The following is an 8,336-nucleotide window of genomic DNA, read 5'->3' on the forward strand; positions in this document are numbered from 1 at the left end:
GGAGGCTCAGTCTGTTAAGCATCTGACTTCAGCTCAGGTCATGATCTCATGGTTCTTGAGTTTGGGCCCCGCGTTGGGCTCTGTGCTGACAGCTCAGAGCCTAGAGTCTGCTTCAGATTCTGTGTCTCCCTCTCTCTCTGCTCCTCCTCCCCCTCAAAAAAAATAAATAAATAAATAAAAATAAATAGCTAAATGGAAGATTTTGTCTTATTTACATCTATTTCTGGTGTATTTGGATTTTTTTTTCTGTGACTCATTTCTTTTGCTTTCTAATTGTTGCACATTATATGTACTTTCCTCCTTTCCAGCATTGTACTGGATTAATTGACCATCCCTTTCTCTTTTTTCTAAGTTTTTGCTCAATTAGCTAGGAGTTATACCCTCTTTATCTCTTAATTGTTCCTTTTGAAATAGTTTCATGCATATTTAATTTACAGAGTCCAAAATTAATGTCTTAAGCCTCTGCCTGAAAAATTCCAGGACATTTCATTGCTCTAACTCTGGACACACTCTCAGCTTACATACGTTTTTACTCTTTGTTTTACTTTGTTTATTTGTTTTTTATTGAAGTGTAAGTAACATACGTGCTATATTAGTTTCGAGCGTCTGATATAATGATTCAGCAATTCTATGCCTTCCTCGGCTCATCACAATAAGTGTCCTCCTAATCCCCTTCACTGATGTCACCCATTGCCCCATGCCCTCTGGCGACTAACAGTCTATTCCTATAGTTAGGCGTCGGATTTTTTGTCTGTCTCTTTTCTTCTTTGTTATTCCATTTGTTTTGTTTCTTAAATTCCACATGTGAGTGAAATCATATGGTATGTGTCTTTCTCTGTCTGACTTATTTCATTTAGTATTATACTCTCCAGGTCCATCCGCGTCGTTACAAATGGCAAGAGCCCATTCTTTTTTTTTTTTTGGCTGAGTAATAGTATTTCATTGTATATATACACCACATTTTCTTTATCCAATCATCTATCCATGGACACTTGAGTTACTTCCATAATTTGGCTATTTTACATAATGCTGCAATAAATGTAGGAGTGGCTGTATCTTTTTGAATTAGGGTTTTTGCATTCTTTGAGAAAATAGCTTGTAGTGGAATTACCGAATCATATGGTAATTCTATTTTTATGTTTTAAGGGACCTCCTGTTCTCCACAGTGGCTGCACCAGTCTGCGTTCCCACCTACAGTACATGAGGTTCCATTTTCTCTATATTCTCGCCAACACTTGTTGTTTCTCGTATTTTTGATTTTAGCCGTTCTGACAGGTATGAGGCGATATGTTATTGTGGCTTTGATTTGCATTTCCCTGATGATGAGGGATGTTGAGAATCTTTTCATGTGTCTGTTGGCCACGTGTATGTCATCCTTGGAGAAATGTCTGTTCATGTCTTCTGCCCGATTTTTAAATTGGATTATTTGGTTTTTGGGTGTTGAGTTATATCAATTCCTTACATATTTTGAATACTAACCCTTTATCAGAGATGTCATTTGCAAATATCTTCTCCTATTCAGTAGGTTGCCTTTTTGTTCTGTTGGTAATTTTCTTCACTGCACAATAGCTTTTTACTTTGGTGTGGTCCCAATAGTTTAATTTTGCTTTTGTTTCCCTTATCCGAGAAGACAGATCTAGAAAAATGTTTCTATAGCTAATGTAAAAGACATTACTGCCTATGTTTTCTTCTAGAAGTTTTATGGCTTCGGGCCTCACATTTAGGCCTTCAATCCATTCTGAGTTTATTTTTATGTGTGGTGTAAGAAAGATGTCCAGTTTCGTTCTTTTGCATGTTGCTGTCCTGTTTTTGCAGAATCATTCATTGAAGAAACTGTCTTTCCCTTGTATATTTTTTGGCTCCTTTGCTATGAGTTAATTGACCACATATGCATGGCTTTATTTTTGGGTTCTCTATTCTGTTCTATTCTCCCACGTTTCTGTTTTCGTGGCGGTATCATACTGTTTTGATTCCTGCAGTGTGTAGTGTATCTTGAAATCTGGGATTATGATACCTCCACCTTTGTTCTTTCTCGAGATTGCTTTGGTTATGCAGGGTCTTTTGCGGTTCCATACAAATTTTTAGGATTGTTTGTTCTAGCTCTGGGAAAAAATGTTGGTGGTATTTCGATAGGGGTTGCATTAAATCTATAGATTGCTTTGGGCAGTATGGACATTTTAACAATATTTTTTCTTCCAATTCATGTGCACAGAATATATTTCCATTTATTTGTGTCATTGTCAATTTCTTTCATCAATATTTTATAGTGTTTGGAGAACAGATCTTTCACCACGTTGGTTATATTTCTTCCTAGGTATTTTATTCTTTTGGGTGCAATTGTAAATGAGATTGTTTTCTTAATTTCTCTTTCTGCTCATTCATTATTGGTGTATAGAAATGCAACAGATTTCTTTACATCGATTTTGTATCCTGCAACTTTACTGAATTTGTTGATCAGTTCTAGCAGTTTTTTGGTGATCTCTAGGGTTTTCCATATAACGTATCATGTCATCAGCAAATAGTGAAAGTTTTACTTCTTCTTCAGGGATTTGAATGCCTTTTATTTCTTTTTGTTGCCTGATTGCTGTGACTAGGACTTTCAGTACCATGTTAAATACAAGCGGTGAGAGTGGTCATCCCTGCTCCTTCCTTTCAAGGAAAAGCTCTGTTTTTCACCATTGAGAATGATGTTAGCTGTAGTTTTTTTCATGTGTGGCTTCTATCATGTTGAGGTTCATTCCCTCTAAACCTAGTTTGTTGAGAGTTTTTATCACGAATGGATGTTGTACTTTGTGAAGTACTTTTCCTGTATCTATTAATATGACAATAAAGTCTTTAGCCTTTCTCTTGTTAATGTGATGTATCATGTTGATTGATTTGTGACTGTTAAGCCCCACACTTGCATCCTGGAAATAAATCCCACTTGATCGTAGTGGATGATTACTTTTTAATGTATTGTTGAATTCAGTTTGCTAATATTTTGTTGAGGATTTCTGCATCTATACTCATCAGAGATATTGGTCTGTAGTGTCTTTATCTGGTTTTGGTATGGCAGTAATGCTGGCTTCATAGAATGAATTTGGAAGCTTTCCTTCCTCTTCTATTTTTTGGAATAGTTTGAGAAGAATAGGGACTAACTCTTCTTTAAATGTTTGGTAGAATTCACTTGTGGAGCTGTCTGGTCCCAGACCTTTGCATGTTGGGAGTTTCTTGGTTACTGATTCAATTTCATTGCTGGTACATGGTTTGTTCAAAATTTATATTTCTTCCTGGCTCAGTTTTGGAAAATTATATATTTCTAGGAATTTATTCATTTTTTCCTAGGCTATCTGGTTCTTTGGCTTGTAATTTTTCATAATATTCTTGTAAGGGGCACATGGGTGGCTCAGTTGGTTAAGTGTCTGACTCTTAATTTTGGCTCAGGTCATGATGTCCTGGTTCATGGTATCAAGCTCCATGTCAGGCTCTGCAATGACAGCATGGAGCCTATTTGGGATTCTCTCTGTACCTCTCTCTTTGCCCTGCCCTGCTCATGTTGTCTCTCAAAATAAATAAATAAACATTAAAAATATATTCTCTTAAAATCCTTTGTATTTCTGTGATTTTGGTGGTTATTTCTCCGTTTTCATTTCTGATTTTATTTATTTGAGTCCTCTCTTTTTTTCTTGGTGAGTCTGACTAAAGGTTTATCAATTTTGTTGATCTTTTCAAAGAACAGACTCCTGGTTTCATTGATCTATCCTACTGATTTTTTCAGTTTCTATTTCATTTATTTTTGCTCTAATGTTTATCATTTTCTTCCATCTACTGTCTTTGGGTTTTGTTTGGTCTTCCTTTTCCAACTCTGCTAGGTGTGTGGTTAGGTTGTTTATTTGAGATTTTCTTCATTTTTGAGGTAGGCCTGTATTGCTATAAACTTCCCTCTTAGAACTGCTTTTGCTGCATCCCAAAGATTTTGAACCACTGTATTTTCTTTTTCTTATTCATTTATTTATTTATTTATTTTGAGAGAGTGTGTGTACATGTATGCACAAGTGGGGTAGGATAGAGGAAGAGAGAGAATCCCAAGCAGTTTCCACACCCAGCATCATGCCCAACGCAGGGCTCAATCTCACAACCATGAGATCATCACCTGAGCCTAATTCAAGAGTTGGATGCCTAGCCGACTGAGCCGCCCAGGTACCCCAGGTCCATTGTGTTTTCATTTTCATTTGTCTCCATGTATCTTTTTTATTTCCTCTTTTATTTCTTGGTTGACTCAGTCATTATTTAACAGCATGTTATTTGGCCTCCATGTATTTGTGATCTTTGCAGAATTTTTCTTGTGACTGATTTCTAGTTTTATACTGCTATGGTCAGAAAAGATGCATGACCTGATTTCAGTCTTTTTGCATTCACTGAGACTTATTTTTTAGCCTAACTTGATCTATTCTGGAGAATGTTCCATGTGCTCTTGAAAAGAATGTGTATTCTGCTGTTTTTGGATGTAGCGTTCTGTATATATCAGTTAGGCCCATCTGGTCTAATGTGTCATTCAAAGCCTGTTCCTTTTTGATTTTCTCTCTGGATGATCCATCCATTGATGTAAGTGGGGTGCCAAGGCCCCTACTATTATTGTATTACAATCAATTTCTTCTTTTTTATCTGTTAATCATTGCTTTATATATTTAGGTGCTACTATGCTGGGGGCATAAGTACTTACTTTTGTTATATTCTCTTGTTGTATTGTTCCCTTCATCATTCTGTAGTGTTCTACTTTGTTTCTTGTTACAGTCTTTGTTTTAAAAATCTATTTTCTCCAATGTAAGTATTGCTACCCCAGCATTATTTTTGCTTCCATTTGCATGGTAAATGCTTTTCCATCCCTTCACTTTCAATCTGCATGTGTCCTTGGGTCTGAATTGAGTCTCTTGTAGGAAGTGTATAGATGGGTCTTGCTTTTTTTTTTTTTAAATCTATTCAGCCACCCTGTGTCTTTCGATTGAAGCATTTAGTCCATTTGCATTTCAAGCAATTATTAATAGGTATATACTTATTGCTATTTTGTTACTTGTTTTACTATTTTTTTGTAGTTTTTCTCTATTTCTTTCTCCTTTGGCTCATTTCCCTTGTGGTTTGATGGCTTTCTTCAGTGTTATGACTAGATTCCTTTCTTTCTTTCTCTTTATTTTTTAAATCTATTATAGGTTTTTGATTTATGGTTACCATTACGTTCATATATAACATCTTATGTGCATAGCAGTCTATATTAAGTTGATGTTTTTTTAAGTTTGAGGCCATTTAAAGCACTGAGTTTTTACTTCCTTTCCCACATTTTATGGTGGGGCACATTTATGATGTTATACTCTATATCCTTTTATTTTGTAAATCTCTTGACTGAGCAAGATTTTTGTGTGTGTGAAAGTAATTGATTTTCTTGCTTTTTTTAAAACCTCCATACTGGCTTTATAAGTACTTAATCAACTTTTATTGTATTTGCATTTACCTATATTTTTTTCCCTCATAATTTTCGTATTCCTGATTATGGTCTTTTCTTTCCACTCTAAGAATTCCCTTTAACATTTCTTGAAAGACTGAATAGTGGTGAGAAACTCCTTTAACTTTTGTTTCAGAAACTTTATCTCTCCTAGTCTGAATGCTAACCTCGGTTACAGGTTTTTCCCTTTCAGCACTTCAAATATATCATGTCACTCCCTTCTGGCCTGTCAAGTTTCTGCTGAAAAATCAGCTGATAGCCTTAGGGGGTTTCCCTTGTATAAAGCTGTTTATTTTCCTCTTGCTACTTAAAATATTCTCACTACATTTTGCCATTAAATTTTTTTAAATGTCTATTTATTTTTTTAAGAGAGAGAGAGAGACAGAATGTGAGTGGGGGAGATACAGAGAGAGACACACACAGAATCCGAAGCAGGCTCCGGTCTCTGAGCTGTCAGCACAGAGTCCAATGTTGGGCTTCAGCTCACGAGCTATTATATCGTGACCTTAGCCAAAGTTGGACACTCAACTGACTGAGTCACCCAGGTTCCCCTGGTTTGCCATTTTAATTATTACATGTCTTCGTGTGGGTCTCCATGGGTTAATTTTGTTGGGGGAAATCTATGTGCCTGCTGCAGCAGGATGTCTGTTTCCTTCCCCAGAATAGGGAACTTTTTAGCTATTATTTCTTCAAATACATTCTCTGCTCTTTTCCCCTCTCTTCTCCTTTTGGGATCCTTATAATGCAAATGTTATTATGTTTGATGGTATCCCTGAGTTCTCTTAACCTATTCCTCATTTTTGTTATTCTTTAGTTTTCTTTTGCTGTTCAGCTTGCTTGCTTTCCATGATCGTGTCTTCCGGATCACTGACCTATTCTTCTGTATCCTCTAATCTGCTATTGACTCCCTCTATTGTGTTTTTGCTTTCAGCTTTTGAGTTCTTCATCTCTGACTGGTTCTTTTTTATATTTTATATCTTTGTTGACGGTTTCACTGAGATTCTCTTCTCTTTACAAGTGTGTATCTTTATGACCATTACTTTGAATTCTTTATCAGACGTATTGCTTATCTCCATGTCACTTAGCTCTTTTGCTATGGTTTCGTCCTGTTCTTTAATCTGGGACATAGTCCTCTGTTTCCTCATTTTGTCTAAATCTCTGTGTTTGTTTCTATGTACTAGGCAAGTGAGCTATATCTCAAGCAGTGGCCTTATGAAGAAGAGGTCTTGTGTTTCCTGATAGCACAATGTTCCCTGTACATCAGAACCTAGTGCTTATGCATAGGGGTGCCTCCTATGTGTGTTGCGTGTACCCCACTGTTGTGACTGAGCTGTGTTTGCCTTTAGTTCACTCTGCCTGTTGTAGGAGCACCAGGCAGGGCTTGGTCCCTTTGCTGTTCAGGGACCTATGTGGGGCCACGGGCTTGTAGTTAGGCAGGGTTAGCAGTGAGACCAGATGCCTGCTCTCAGTGCCTCTGCCAGGACTGCAGCCACACAGGCACGCAGGGCTCTGCATGCCTTGTCCACCGAGAGGCGTTCATCCCTGAGCAGGGCTGGCAGTCAGATCAGATGCCTGCCCCCCGTCTGTCTACTGGGGCTGCAGTCACACCGGTTGGTAAGGCACCTTGTCTGTACCGGCGTCGATAAGGTTAGCTGCTGGAACTGTGGGTGCAGTGGGATGTGTGGTGATCTTCCCTCTTGCCAGGGCAGGAGTCACGTTGCAGGGGCACCGGTCCCTGCTGGGAAGGCTTAAAGCGTATGTTGGGCGGGAGCCACTTTGGAGGGACACCTGCAGAGTGGGGTGGCTTGGATGGGGTGGATCCACAGGGGAACACAGGGGTGAGGCATGCGATGTCAGCAAGATAGGTGGAGAGTGTTCGTGCTGGTTCCCACAAATGCCTGGCTATCTAGGCTGGGGGTGGGGGTGGGGGGAAATAGTACCTATTAGCTCTTTTGTCATTGGAGAAGTCTCCTAAAGATCTCTGTTCCTCCAGCACATGTTCTGAGATCATTAAAGAAATCTCTTTCTTGTATACCCCAGGTGCTTTTCAAACTGCTGCTTCTATGCTGTATTTAAAAAATGTTTTTTAATTTTATTTATTTTTGAGACACAGACAGAATGTGAGTGGGGGAAGGGTAGAGAGAAAGGGAGACACAGAATTTGAAGCAGGCTCCAGCTCTGAGCTGTCAGCACAGAGCCCAATGCTGGGCTTCAGCTCATGAACCATGAGATCATCACCTGAGCCGAAGTTGGATGCTTAACTGACTGAGACATCCAGGCGCCCTCTATGCTGTATTTTTAAGGCCAGGGACTTCATTTCCTATTGCTTTCAGTTCTCCTGGGTTTAAGCCCACTGATTATAAAAAGTTTGTAAAGTTAAGGAGTGAGGCCCTGATGATTTTCAAAGCCAAAATGTATGGGGACTCATCTTCCCAGTGCAGGTTCTCTGTTCCTAGGGTTCCTGATATGGGGTGTGGAATTATTGCTTCTCTGCGCTTGTGGTGTTGTTCCTGATTGTGGTTAGCCTCGCCAGGAATTTGGTTCCTAACCACATCTCTGCCCCCTTTTCAATGTGGCCTCTCTGATTAACTGTAGGAAGTCTCTCATGCCAGTCTTTAGGTATTTTTGAAGTTAGTTGCCCTGATGTGGCTCTTATCTCACTGTGTCCATGAGATGAAGTGGGTTCAGGATCCTCTTCTCTGCCGTCTTCCCAGAACTGGTTATTTGTTTTAAACCATAAAAAATTAGATGTTATTGGGGCGCCTGGGTGGCTCAGTTGGTTAAGCGTCCAACTTCGGCTCAGGTCATGATCTCACGGTTCGTGTGTTCGAGCCCCACGTTGGGCTCTGTGCTGACAGCT

The sequence above is a fragment of the Crocuta crocuta genome, unplaced genomic scaffold (assembly GCF_008692635.1).
Source record: "Crocuta crocuta isolate KB4526 unplaced genomic scaffold, BGI_CrCroc_1.0 scaffold145, whole genome shotgun sequence".
Classification (NCBI taxonomy): domain Eukaryota; kingdom Metazoa; phylum Chordata; class Mammalia; order Carnivora; family Hyaenidae; genus Crocuta; species Crocuta crocuta.